This window comes from Triturus cristatus, chromosome 3_2 (genome assembly GCF_964204655.1).
Source record: "Triturus cristatus chromosome 3_2, aTriCri1.1, whole genome shotgun sequence".
In the NCBI taxonomy this organism is placed as follows: Eukaryota; Metazoa; Chordata; class Amphibia; order Caudata; family Salamandridae; genus Triturus; species Triturus cristatus.
The window spans coordinates 284,883,147-284,896,734 of NC_140584.1; positions in this window are offsets into that span (position 1 = coordinate 284,883,147).

Genomic DNA, 13,588 nt, shown 5'->3' on the forward strand with positions numbered 1-13,588 from the left:
ATTCCTTTAAAGCTACTGCAAGAGGATTTATTATTGATTTTGTATCTAGGAAAAAGAAGCAATATCTTCAGAAACGGAAGACCTCCCTGGCGCATATAAAATCTTTGAAGCATAAATTTTATACTTCTTCAGATAAATCTATGTCACCAGATCTTTTACGAGCAAAATTAGAATTTAACAAATTTACTACTGATGATGCGTCTTCAATTCTTCTTCGTAGCAGTGCTCGTTATTATGGAGGTCGCAATAAATCAGGGAAACTCTTAGCTAAGTATCTTAAATCTCGTAAAGAACGTACTCTTATAGAATCTATTTACTTTTCTGATAACACTTTTCTTCATAAGGACAAGGAAATACTTGACCAATTTCAATTGTTTTATCAACAGCTCTATAACCCAGAATCTCCTCCTACTCCTTCTCCTATTCAGACTTATTTTGAGAATCTTCCTAAACCTCCCAATTGTCATCTCAAATTCCCGGATCTTGAACTTTACCTCTCATTACACAAACTTTCCGAGGCTTTAACATCCCTTACTAAAGGTAAAACACCTCGTCCGGATGGTTTCCCTGTTGAATTTTATTTACACTTTTCTGATCTTTTAATGCCCAAACTTTTAACCCTTTTTCAGTCATTTTATACATCGGGTAAAGCGGAGGGTACTTTTCAGGATGCCACCATTTGCCTTATCCCGAAAGACGGCCTTGATCCCCAATTATGTAAAAATTATCGTTCGATCTCTCTTGTTAATGTGAACTATAAATTATTTGCTAAGTTACTTGCATTGCGTTTAGATCCCTTTATGCCCCATCTCATTGGCAAGGAGCAATGTGGCTTTGTCAAAGGTAGGCTTACATCTGATAACTCTCGCCTTTTTCTTAACGTTTTGAATAAGGCCTCGTCTCTTTCGATTCCCTTAGCTGCTATCTCTGTTGATGCGGAGAAGGCTTTTGACAGAGTTGATTGGTCTTTTTTGTTTGCTTCATTACGTTGGCATGGCTTCGGTCCCAAATTCATTTCCCTTATCTCTCTGTTATATTCTGCACCCAAGGCCTCGGTGCTTGTAAATGGTCATCTCTCTTCACCCTTTACTCTTCGGCGAGGCGTTCGTCAGGGCTGTCCTTTATCCCCACTTCTTTTTGTCTTGGCACTTGAACCATTTTTATCCTTCATTCGTAGCAATAAATCTATTTCTGGCTTTCCTTATGGCAACAACCAATTGAAACTTTCTGCTTGAGCAGATGATATTCTTTTGTTTATTTCCAATCCAGAAGTATCTGTTCCCTCTTTATTATCTGAATTCGATTCATTCTCTCTGGTCTCAGGATATAAGAATAATTCAGATAAGACTGAAATCCTTCCCCTCACCAAAACCTGTCTTCCTCATTTCTTCTCATCTACTGGCTTTGCTTGGAACAGTTCAAAGATTAAATATCTAGGTATTTGGTTCTCTAATTCTATTCCTTCTTCAATTAAATTAAATATGTCCGCGGTTTTATCCAGAATTGAGCAATTGTTCTCCGCTTGGAATCCTCTTTTTCTTTCCTGGTGGGGTCGCTTGGACTCAATTAAGATGATGATAACCCCTATTTTAATTTATATCTTTTCCATGTTACCTGTTCATATTCTTGCATTATACTTTAAACGTATTGACTCATTCCTTTCGAAATTTCTCTGGAAAAATATTAAATCTAGAATTTCTCTTGCATCTCTGCGTAAATCCAAACTTAATAGTGGTGTTAATTTTCCATATTTCCGGCTCTATCATAAGTCCTTTTCTTTACGTCAGGCTTCGAGATGGCTTTCGACAGGTCCTTCCCCTTTAACTCCTCTTTGGCTCCTCATTGAACAAACCTTATTATTGCCCTTCTCCTTCGATGAAGTGGTACGCTTCTCTGCCAAGACTCCATATACTTCATTTCCCTTATTCAAACATACTTCTTCTCTTTTACGACCCTTGATTCACCCTACTACCATTACGCGTGAATCCTTTTTAAGTACCCCCATTTGGTATAATTCACTTATCCTTTTAAATAATGGGTCCATATTTTGATACTCTTGGAGATTAAGAGGTGTCATGTGGGTTAACCAACTTTTTGATGGTTCATTACCTTGCTCTTTTCCCCAATTTTAACTCTTATTTCACTGTCCCCGGTCTTTTTTGCAAAAATGTACTACTCTCATGGCAATAATTCTTGACCGTAATTATTATCTTCCCTCTTCATCTTCATTACCGCCTCCATCTTCTCTCCTTAGAATTCTCACTACCCTCCCTAAGGCATCTCTTATCTATAAATTTTTCGCCTCCCCTAATCCAGATCGCACCAAAACCAACACTGAGGTGGATTTTGGTTGTACTTGGTCTATTGCTCTCAGGGATAGGCTTTGGTCCAGATCGTTAAACATTTCTCGTTCTGCTTCTGTCACTCAATCTTTGTTTTATCTGTACCATAGACTTTATCTCTCTCCTCTTTCCTTGTCTCGTTTCACACCCTCTTCTGAGTCTAAATGCTGGACTTGTGGCACTTCCAATGCTGATCTTTTCCATCTGTTCTTTTCCTGTCCTATTGTTTCTGTTTTCTGGGGAAAAGTTTGGTTGTATCTTTCTCGTATTTTTGCACTTTCTTCCCCCTTCTCAATCATTTTTCTCTTTCTGGGTAGTCTTTCTGATTCTTTAGACCTACCTGCTCACTCACATGGTCTTTTCAATCTCATGCTTGCTCTTGCATTCCAGCACATCTCATATAATTGGAAATCCCTCACAAACATCTCCATACATGGCTGGTGGGACAATTTATGTCATTTTCACAGACTTGATGTTGCCTTTGCCTCCTCTTGCAAACCAATACGTAATGTTGATCTTTTCTGGTTACCCCTCACCACGTACCTAGATCAATTGGCTCTGAAGAAATCTACACATATCAATTCAGAAAATTTTAAACCTCCGTGAAAGACTTCAACTTTCTCCTTCTTGTTATCTTCTACAGGTTTCTCATGTTATATCGTTTTTTATGCTGATCATTTTATATTGTTCATTTATATCATTTCTTTATATGCCGTAATAATTTTTAATACCTATTTTTAAAATGTATTTTTTGTAATTTTACTTTCTTTCCCCCTCCTCTTTCCTTCTTTCCTATTTCTTTCCTTTTCTTCCCTCCCCCTTATCCTTTAAAATTCCCATAAAATGCTTTTTGTTTCTTTCATATTGATATTAGCCTTGTTAATGTTCTATACTATGTCTGAGCATATTTCCTGTTTATGATGATGTTTTTACTTATTAACCAACTTCTCAATAAAGCTTTTCAAACATAAAAAAAATATTTGTATTTGTTAGTATTTATTTAACTTAGATTTTATGGTGTTAATTGTGGTAATCAATTTTGTATTAATTACTTATTAATTGGTTGTTAATTTTTGATAATTAATTAATTGATTGACCAATGGTTATACCTATGATATGGACACGCACACCACGCGGTCCTCAGATATAGAGGGGCCGATTCCGATCCGGGTCGGAAAGCACTCCGACCGAGTCGGATCCGGAGTGTTTTCCGAGCGAGCCGGACCCCTACAGTCCGACCGAGCGAGTACGATGCGCACGTATGCTGTCGGACTCGGTTCGGTCGGACTGCCATAGAAGTCAATGGGAGCCAGTTGTACGACGCGTACATGCGCTCCCATTGACTGAATGGGTACGTCTCGAACAAGTGCGCCCCCTACAGTAGGTACATGTCGGTGCCATCCGCACCGTACATGCCTGTGTGGGGGAGACCCATGGGTCTCCCATGTGTGTAAGTCATACGGCTGCGGGTGTCGGGGGGTCCGACGCGGACCCCCGAAGTCCGACGCCGGGAGCTTTTGCCAGCCGGACACTCCGGCTCGCCCAGGCTGTCCGACGCATGCATCGTACTGACTCGGACGTGAATCGCATCCATTGCTCGCCACGGTTAGCTTACGGCCGAGACGTACGGAGCGGTTCGGACCCGGAAACGACTCGGTAAGTGAATTTCATGTAGCTCGCATCATACTTGCTCTCTCGTACAGCTGTACGAGTCGGGCAGAAAGCACGCGTACGGCTCGTAGTTTTTCCGGCCGGATCGCGTTCGGTGCCCTTCCAACCCGGATCGGAATCGGCCCCAGAGTGTGTGCTTTATGTTATGTGGTTGTATATCTTTGTACTGTCCTAGCTCGTCGGTATAACACAGCACCAGCTACGCAACAAATAAAGATAAGATAAATATATCACGCAAAATATATCACTTTTCTTTACAGGTCACCACCACTGAGGGTGCAGGGTGTATGTGTTATATATTTTTAATTCTGTTTTGATTCTTCCAGACCCTATCCAGCATATACCTGGGGTATAGTATACTGTGCATGTGGATAGTTAGATGCACCACTTAGTTATTATTTTATGTAAATTCACCTTTTGAATATATAATATTTTTGTCATTTCGAGTGTAGAAGGGATCTTTTTAGGTCCTGATGAGAAGCCAGGGGAGGGCTTCGAAACATGTCGACACAGGAGAAGCTGCTCATTGAAACATAGTATCTCCATTTCATTCCCCACTTTTAACAATACCAGCTTAAAGGAACATTACAATTTATATTTTCCGCCGAGTCAGTTATTTTTTAACTTTTCACTCTTTACACTCCCTTTTGACCCTTCCACTCACACTCCTGCACCACACTTGGGGGTTGATTAGGATGGTGGGCGGATCACCACCCCCAGCCCGGCGGTGGCGAACCGCCCGCCATCGTACAGTGATTTAGCCCCGCCATATTATAATGGCGGGGGTATCGCGGCAGACGCAAAGTGCGTCCGCTGCTTTTCTACCGGTCGGCAATCATTCCGATTGCCAGCCGGGCAAACTTGGGCCACAATATGGTGGTGGTGCCTAGCAGGCACCACCATCCATTTTATGACGATTGCGGTGGAAGGCCTTTCCATGGCGGCGATCCCGCCATGGAAAGGCTGTCATGGGTATGCTTTGGGGACCCGTTGCGGGCACCCGGGGGAGTAGGGGGAGTGGGTGGGTACACTCCATTTCCATGCACAAGGTGGCAGGCACCGTGCGGTGCCTGCCACGTTGTGTATGGAAATGCACACCATGGCACTTTGGCATTGCGGCGGGTGCTGCTGTAAGCAGCACCTGCCACAATGTCAAAAATGCAGAATGCAACCGCCAAGGAGGCGGTCACATCCTAATTAGCGGTTCAGGACCGCCGCACGTCTGGCGGCCGGACCCAGCATCGCGAGGATGGCAGACGGACTAAAGTCCGCCCGCCTTCCTAATCTCCCCCATGGTATTGTTTTTTTCAAAATCAGTGCTCCCGCGTAGTCGTAGGTCGTAGCACGCACCGTCGCAGGGCGGGTGGACCCCGATGATGAAGCATGCCACTAAGGGCCCTTTTGGTGGGTGAGGGGTATTTAAACAAAGCTGTGTGCTTTCTACCATTGTAGGAGACACACGTAGTCTGGAGGAACACTTCTGTACTTCCTCATGAGGGTGGATCCCTTTGTTTTTTGACGTAAAACTCAACACCAACAAAACAGAAGTCCTGTTCTTCGAGAATAACACCTCCCCGTGGAACGACTCCTGATGGCTTCCAGAACTTGGACCAGCATCGACCCCACACGCAAGCTTGGCATCATCCTGGACAGCAAGCTCACTATTCAGATCAATGCAGTCTCTTCTGCCTGCTTCCTTGCTCTTTGCATGCTCCGTAAGATCTTCAAATGGCTCCCTGTCCACACCAGACAAACCGTCACTCAAGCCCTAGTCACCAGCCAGCTGGACTACAGCAACGCACTCTACGTAGGAATCACCACACACCTCCTGAAGAAACTGCAGACCATAGAGAACTCAGCGGCCAGGCTCATCCTTGACCTCCCAATATGGACCCACATCACACCTCTCACCTCAAGAAGCTCCACTGGCTACCCATTCAGAAGAGATGTCGATTCAAGATGCCGATCCACACGTACAAAGCCCTTCACAATCAAGGACCAGCATACCTCAACCACAACCTGAACTGCCACCAATATTCTGACTCCTGCGCACACCCACTGCTTCTGCCAGAACAGCAATGGCAGATGCTGCTTCTCCTACCTCATGGCTAAATCTTGGAACAACCTCCCCTTCATCTGCAGACCTCATCTTTTCTCCTGGAATTCAGGAAAGGACGCAATACCTGGCTTTTTGACTGAACGCCTTAGCAGCTATGCTCTCAGCACCTGAATGCCCTCCCAGGTGATTAGCCACACTCTATAAACATGGTTTGCTTGAATTCAGAGCATTGAGATCAGCACAATAAAGGGTAAGCCACAGAGACACACACACACACACACACACACGCATGCGCGCGCGCACACACACACACACACACTATGAATTCACCACAGAAAGACCTCACATAGGTTTAGAATATAGATTATTATATTCTGAACAAAACAAGTCCAAAACAACAACAATTCTATCAGTGGATCTAACGATATGCTTCTTTAAAGTAGAATTGCGAAACAGAGCATTAAAGCTCACTAATGCTTTCAAAAAGGGTTGATGCTGTCATGCACTGGGGTAATGCGATATGAATCACTCAGAGGCTCACCAGGGAGACTTGATCCCAATTGCTATGGAACCATACTACCAAACGTCACTATACTACCAAAAGTCACTAGTGATTCAATGGTTAATTCCAGTCACTGAGACCGAGGTACTTTCACAGATCTGGTACGCCCATGAGGGAGCGCAGACTGGCTATAGGCACCCACGGGTTTCGCAGCACACAGTACTTTAGAGGAGGGCCTTCATCTCTAGGATTGGAGGAGGGCTTCAGGCGTAGCACGCTCACAGCGTGGATTTTCCTTATGTAGGCAGGCTGTGACTGTGTCAGGAAGGAGTGCGGTGACTTCAGTCAGTGAGCAGTTACGAAGTGCTGCCCTTGGACACACTCTGCTGCTGATCGGACATGAAGCACTGATCAGAGACAAACTCCACTGTACCTCGGGCATGAAGCACTGATGGTAGACAAACTCCTCTGTCACTCAGACACGAAGCGCTGATCGTATACAAATCCACTGTCACTCGGGCACGAATCGCTGATCGTATACAAGCTCCTCGGTCACTCAGGCATGAAGGGCAGCACCCAGCCACCGTGTAGGGAAAAACAAAGTCTTTGTTGTCCCTGAGACATCTTGAACAGGGGGTAAGCCAACTAGCCCTTGGAGATCACCTGGCAGAGGGCAGAGTCCAGCTCTCCAGCTCTCCTTCAACAGAGTCAGAGAGCAGCAGGCATCAGAGCAACAAGCAGAAAAGCAGTCCTTCCAGAAAAGCAATCCAGTTGAGTCCGTTAGGCAGCACAGCAGTTCTTCTGAGAGAGCTCCAGTTACAAGTCCAGCAGCATTTGATTAGATGGGGGTCAGAAACCCAGTACTGATACCCAAAAGTGCCTTTGATGTGGGGGTCAAAGCATCTCTCTGAAGTGCACAAGTATCTCTTTCAACCCAGTACTGTTAATTGTGTGGGGGGGTAATCAGTCCGTTGTGTGGGGACTGAGCACTGCCTATTTAAGTGAAGTGCTAGCCCTTCCCTTCCATCCTGCTCAGCAATCAGAATGCAGATATATGTAGGTGGGTACTCACACACCTGTCCTTTCTGTGTTGTGGCTGTCTAGAGGGAATGCACAAAGTGTAGCTGTCACCCAGACGTGTGTTGGAGACAGGCTGCAAAACACACAGAGTTATAAGCACTGAGAAATGTCCACTTTCTGAAAAAAGTGGCATTTCTAAAATAGTAATGCCAAATCCAACTTTACCCAGTAAGGATGATTTGTCATTACCATTCCAAACATATGAAACATGAAAAAGCCACTCCTCTCTAATCAGGAATTTCAGCTTAAAAGTTTATTAAGGAATTCCCATAGCCTATGAGAGGAGTAGGCCTCACAGTAGTGAAAAGCAAATGTACCTGTTGGTCACTACCAGGCCATGCAAAACAAGGGCTGGCAAGTAGTTTTAAATGCTACGTTGAAGTGGCAGTAACTGCATACACAGGTCCTGCAGTGGCAGGCTTGAGACAGATTTGAAAGGCTTCTTCTGTGGGTGGCAAAATCAGGGCTGCAGGCCCACTAGCAGCATTTTACAGGCCCTGTGTATATGGTAAACCACTTTACAAGAGACTTACAAGTAAATCAAATATGCCAGACAGGAATAAACCAATTATACCATGTTTAGAGGAGAGAGCACATGCAATTAGGATTGATCAGCAGTGATAAAGCGCCCAGAGTTCTAAAGCCAACTAAATGAAGGTCAGAAAAAAAGGAGGAGGAAAGCTAAAAGTTTGGGGTGACCCTTCAGAGAGGGCCATTTTCCAATAGCCAAGCTTAGACACTGAAATGGAGCACCATAAGTTTCAATCCAGTACACACTGGGCAGTCTGTGGGCGGAAGGTGCTTATGATTATATGTACATAAGAAATGAGAACCTGTGGCACATTATTTTGCAAGATTCAACATTCACTTCAGCCTTATGTGTTCACGTCCAGGCTAACCAAGATATGTAAACCAGAGCGCGCTAATGAATCTGCAATACAGAGAGATAGAAGGGCTATTTAGGCCATAGAGATGATAAAGAAATAATAGAAATTATCTATCTTGTGAATAGTAAAACAATTTTTATTTATTTTGTGATGCAAAATGTTTGGCATTGTTGAAATATCACCTTGAATTAATATACACTCATCAGAATGATGAAAGGGCGAGGCAACACGCTCATCCTAAAAAATATGAGTGTCCATCATACATGCTGTGAACTGTCTATGACTTGGCGTGTATAAAACTGCCAAATTTCAGCAAATCCAACAGTACCCAAAGACCAATCATTTTATACAGTTTAAGTGATAATGAAACAGGTTCATTCAATGCTTTAAATTGTTTATGCACATGGGGGCCACTCAAAAAAAATTACAGGCCTTCATCAGAGCACATCAGAGCAATGCTTGAGTGAACCCTAGCCGCAGTTTAAGGCACGTTTTGCAACCCCAGTGATGACTTTTTGGGACCATATAAACCCTCTTATCTACAGGTATAAATGTGAGTTGTTGTAGCTCAGGCTTTCTGAACACCAAGGCTAATGCAGATGAGAGAAGATTGGGAGCCACAGTCAGATCACATCAATAAGAGAATATTTAATACTCAGTTGTCAGTCCAGGCACAGCACATCACAGACCACATGGGAAATGAACAAACGTTGCCACTTCAGAATAACTGTTGAGTGAGGCACAATAGTCCAAATCCAACCATAGCTTCTCTTGGCAATACCCAGTCACCCTTTACTTACTAAGTTGGCTTTTAAGTACAAAGCTATTTGGGAATCTACTCATGGCTTTCCTTTGAACCACTATTGGTCAACGTCAGCATCTCTCCGACCCCAACCTATACCATTCCCTTCCCCCCCCTGTATTGTCAGGAATATAACAAGACAAAAAAAGACGCAGCCCTTGACCAGCCAGTCCAGGGTCAGTAAAAAAAGAATGCGCGGTAAAGCAGTCGAGCGCATTATCAGGGAGTGCAGTTTGCAAAGTGTTGTCAGTCCATGGAGGTCTATTGTTGTGTCGTTCTAAATTTGTGATGAGACTCTAATGAATGACTCTATCAAAGTGTTGAAGATTGTATGTGGGTGTTGACAGCCCACTCACGATATCGGTTCTCATCAGAGGTCCTGAAATCTGAAGGTCTGCAGAGTTTTCAGCCTGATGTTGGTTGCTGTTTCTTGTGCCTCCAGTTCGTATAGTGAGCAACAGAAATATGAAATGGTTGCAGCCAATGTTCCCTCTAATTTTGTTCCTCTGTGCGTGGCAGTGTAGGGTCTCTGTGCGCTGCAGCCATGGCTATGTGTGCCAGGAACCAGACCGCGCTTGTGCGCAGCGCCAAATGTCACTCCAAACTTTTGCTTTAAAAAAACTGAAAAGACGGTGCATTTCCACACATACAACCCACGTTAACGGGCTTAAGGCAGATTTGCAATTTGGATACACATGTCATGACATGAAATGGTTACACAGGCGAGTACACTTCAGGTTTAGAAAAGCACAAGAGTCGCTGCCTACAATGGAGCGCAAAAAGCCAGATGCCAGAATTAGTTAAGAGGGTTGTAGGAGCCCAATATGCTGCATCTGAAGGTGTACATGATCTCAGCAGCAGGCACTAGACATGCATACCTGGATGATGGTAAGACAATCTTTTCCGAAATTGATATTGTGATGTGGATACTTTCAGGTAGAGTCATGGGTCATTTGCATATTGAAAGCCCAGTAAACAAGGATGGCCACTGTTTTATTGAATGGGACATCAGCACACTTTACTATGTAGCATTGCTGAGTGCAGGCACGAGACAGAGACCCTAAACGCTAGGCTAGTTGCATGTTTTGCACAGTACAGACTGGGTGTAAATGCGCTCCACACCGGTATTGTATGCAGTTAACACTTGGTTATTCGTAGCATTTATTCAGTCTAGGTATACTTGCTCACAAGTGTCACTCATAGTGGTTGAAATGTCACTCATTATAACACTTAATTTATGAAAAATTCACACATACCAATCTAAAACCTTGGCAGCTATGACTTAATTGTTGGTGGAGCTGCTGGGCACTGGACAATATTAAAAAACATTAGCTAAGAGCACAGCCATTTGTTTGTCCGAAAAAGCACACATTGCTATACTAGTACCTGGTATTGAAGGTCACTACTTTGGGTGTGAATGTGCTCTTGTGAAAGAGTAGGATGCCGTCACTCACACTGAAGTTATCCAATGGCTGCAGGGGGCTGATCCATTGGCTCATGTTGTATGCTACTGTGGGTGGGAGAAAAATGTGAATGATGCAACAAGAGACAAATGGTGGAAGAAGACTGGCTGAAAGTGTCTTATAGCAAGTATTATTTTATATATAGTTTTACTAAAATGTAAAGGTCTTGTCTACTGACAGACATAAAAATTAGAATTCCTGTTACAGACAAGTAGGCCAAGACCTGGAATCTGAAGAGGCTTAGCTCCATAATAAAAGCTATGCACACTATTTTTTAAGAGGATGGTAAAAGGAATTAAGGAGTGGATCACATAATATATATTGTTTACCCAGAGTACACTGAAATACTGTGAATGTGTCTCTGGACTCCAAAAATACGTCACTGCCTCAACAAAATAAATCTGAAAAGATCACACAATTTCAATACTCTGATGGAATGTTTGTTAACGCCCCCCCAATGACCACCTCTGCCACGGATTCCCTCACCACCGCCCTTCAACAGTGCCCCTCAAGTCTCCAGAATTACTGTCTCTCAGATTCATTTAGTTTAATAGCACCACTCATACCATTGTAAGGTGTCAGAGCACTTTACATCACACACACATTGGACAGAGACAATCTAAGGTATGTAAATCAGTGTATGGGAAATGTTACATTAGACAGGACTACAAGGTGTAGTGTAGGAGTAAAATGTAATCGATACTGGTAGGCAATATAGTTTAAGAGTCCTTATATAAATCCAGAATTGAAAATGTAACACCAGTGGTAGGGGTTCTCTTTAATAACAAGAATTGTTTTCTACCCAAATTGCCCTTTTGGCAAGATTAGGATGATGAAAGACTGGGTAAAAAACATATAGCTCTAACATAATACTTGCAGTTTACATGCATCTGTATGACAGTTACTGGCTCAATTCTCAGCAGCAGTCATTTTAACCCACTGCGCTACCCTTGGATGAGTCAAAACTCTGTCTCTTTCCAGGAAGACATTAATCACCGGAGTTATCTTGGCATTTTAATTGATGCCTGATAATTGCTGGAGCCCAGGAACTCCGCTGCAACAGGTGCTTTTTAAATGACAAAATACTTGCACAAATGACACCCCCTCACCCCAAGTCAGCGCCCGGTGCGGTGGCACCGATCACACCGCCCTAGAGCCGGCCCTGGCTATCTCTCCAGTGCAGGGAAGATTGTGTGCTTTAGTTTAAGTACTTGTGTTAATCACAGCCCCTTCACGAGCTGAGATGAATATGAATACTTAAACTAAAGCACACAATCTCTCTCGCAGCCGCGCTTTACTAACAAGAGTACAGCAAGTTTAAAAACACAGTGTGTACTTTCAGAAAGTACACGCTGTGTTTTTAAACTTGATGTACTCTTTTGTTAGTAAAGCGCGGTGCGGGGAAGATTGTGGGCTTTTGTTTAAGTATTCATGTTAATCACAGCTCGTGAATGGGCTGTGATTAACACAAGTACTTAAACTAAAGCACACAATCTGCCCCGCACAGAAAGACAGCCTTACCCGCACTCCAGGGAGTGCCTATTTTTCGCGCCGCTCGCTTTTTAAAGTGGCGGTGCAAACTCTCTTTTGGGATGTCCTGTAGGAGTGCGCGCGCACCTTATTGGGAACAGTGGTTGCAGCCCAGAGTAATTACAGTCATTCAAGTTATCCACACATACCTTTTTTGTTTCCCTTAGTGCGATGCCCAAGTCCAAAGGGGATGCCCAGACATAAGTCACATGTTCACTGTGCCCAAGGACTCATGGTGCACTCTACTGACGAAGCCCAAATAGTTGTTGCTTGTGTTCCCATATTGGTGGGGGCATGGCCTGGTAGTTTGATTGGAGCAGGGCCAAGGATGATTTACATATGGCTGGTTCTTGTCATAGGTTCCCTATTAAGAACAAATACGATAGATTGGATTGCAGCTGAGAGTAATTACCAGTGGCTGAAATTAATTCATGCAATTCACCATCACTTTTTTGCTTTCCACAGTGTGACGCACTAAGTGCAACAGGTATGCCCATATGTGGATCCCATGCTGTTGCATGTATTCTGTTTAGAGGAGTTATGGCTTATTGGAGCAGAACCAAGGCTGATTAGCATATGGCTGGTTCCTGCTCAAGAGGCAAGTGGCTTCTCCACTAGGGTGGAGGAGCGTTGCCCCACTGCTTTCTTGCAGTGCAAGAAGCAGAAACATAAAATGGTAATAACCACCATTTTATGTTTGTGCTTCTCGCACTGCGAGAAAGCAGAAGGGTTTGGTTGCGGGAGGGCGGGTGGACGGGGCTGTTCTGCGAGCAGGGCTGGGCAGGGGAGGAGTGTGTGCCCACTCCTGCGTGCGCACAAATGGAGCCACAATGGAGAACATCGCGGGGCCAATAGCCCCTGGCTAGGCGGCGTCCCGACTAATCACAACGCTGCTTTCAGTGTTGTGATTGGCTTAGGGGTGGGAACCTGGCTGCCAGGTTCCTGTTCCTGCCGTAGGCAGGAGAGCAGGAGCAGAAGCAGAGATGACGCGGGACCCGGCCGGCGGGAAGGTAAGTTAAATTTTTTTTTTTAACTTTAATTAAACCCCCACTCCCCGTGAGCCCCCCTCCCCGTGCCCCCACCCGCGAGTCATGCCGGCCACGACTAGTTCGCAACAAAATGATCGACTGGACTGGAGCCCAGAGTAATTACCGGTGATAGCGGTGGGTGGCTCCAATGTCAAAGTATTGTCAAAGCCTGAAATACTGACTTTCAAAGGAAGTGCTCCCATGTCATGGCTACACAGTAAGCC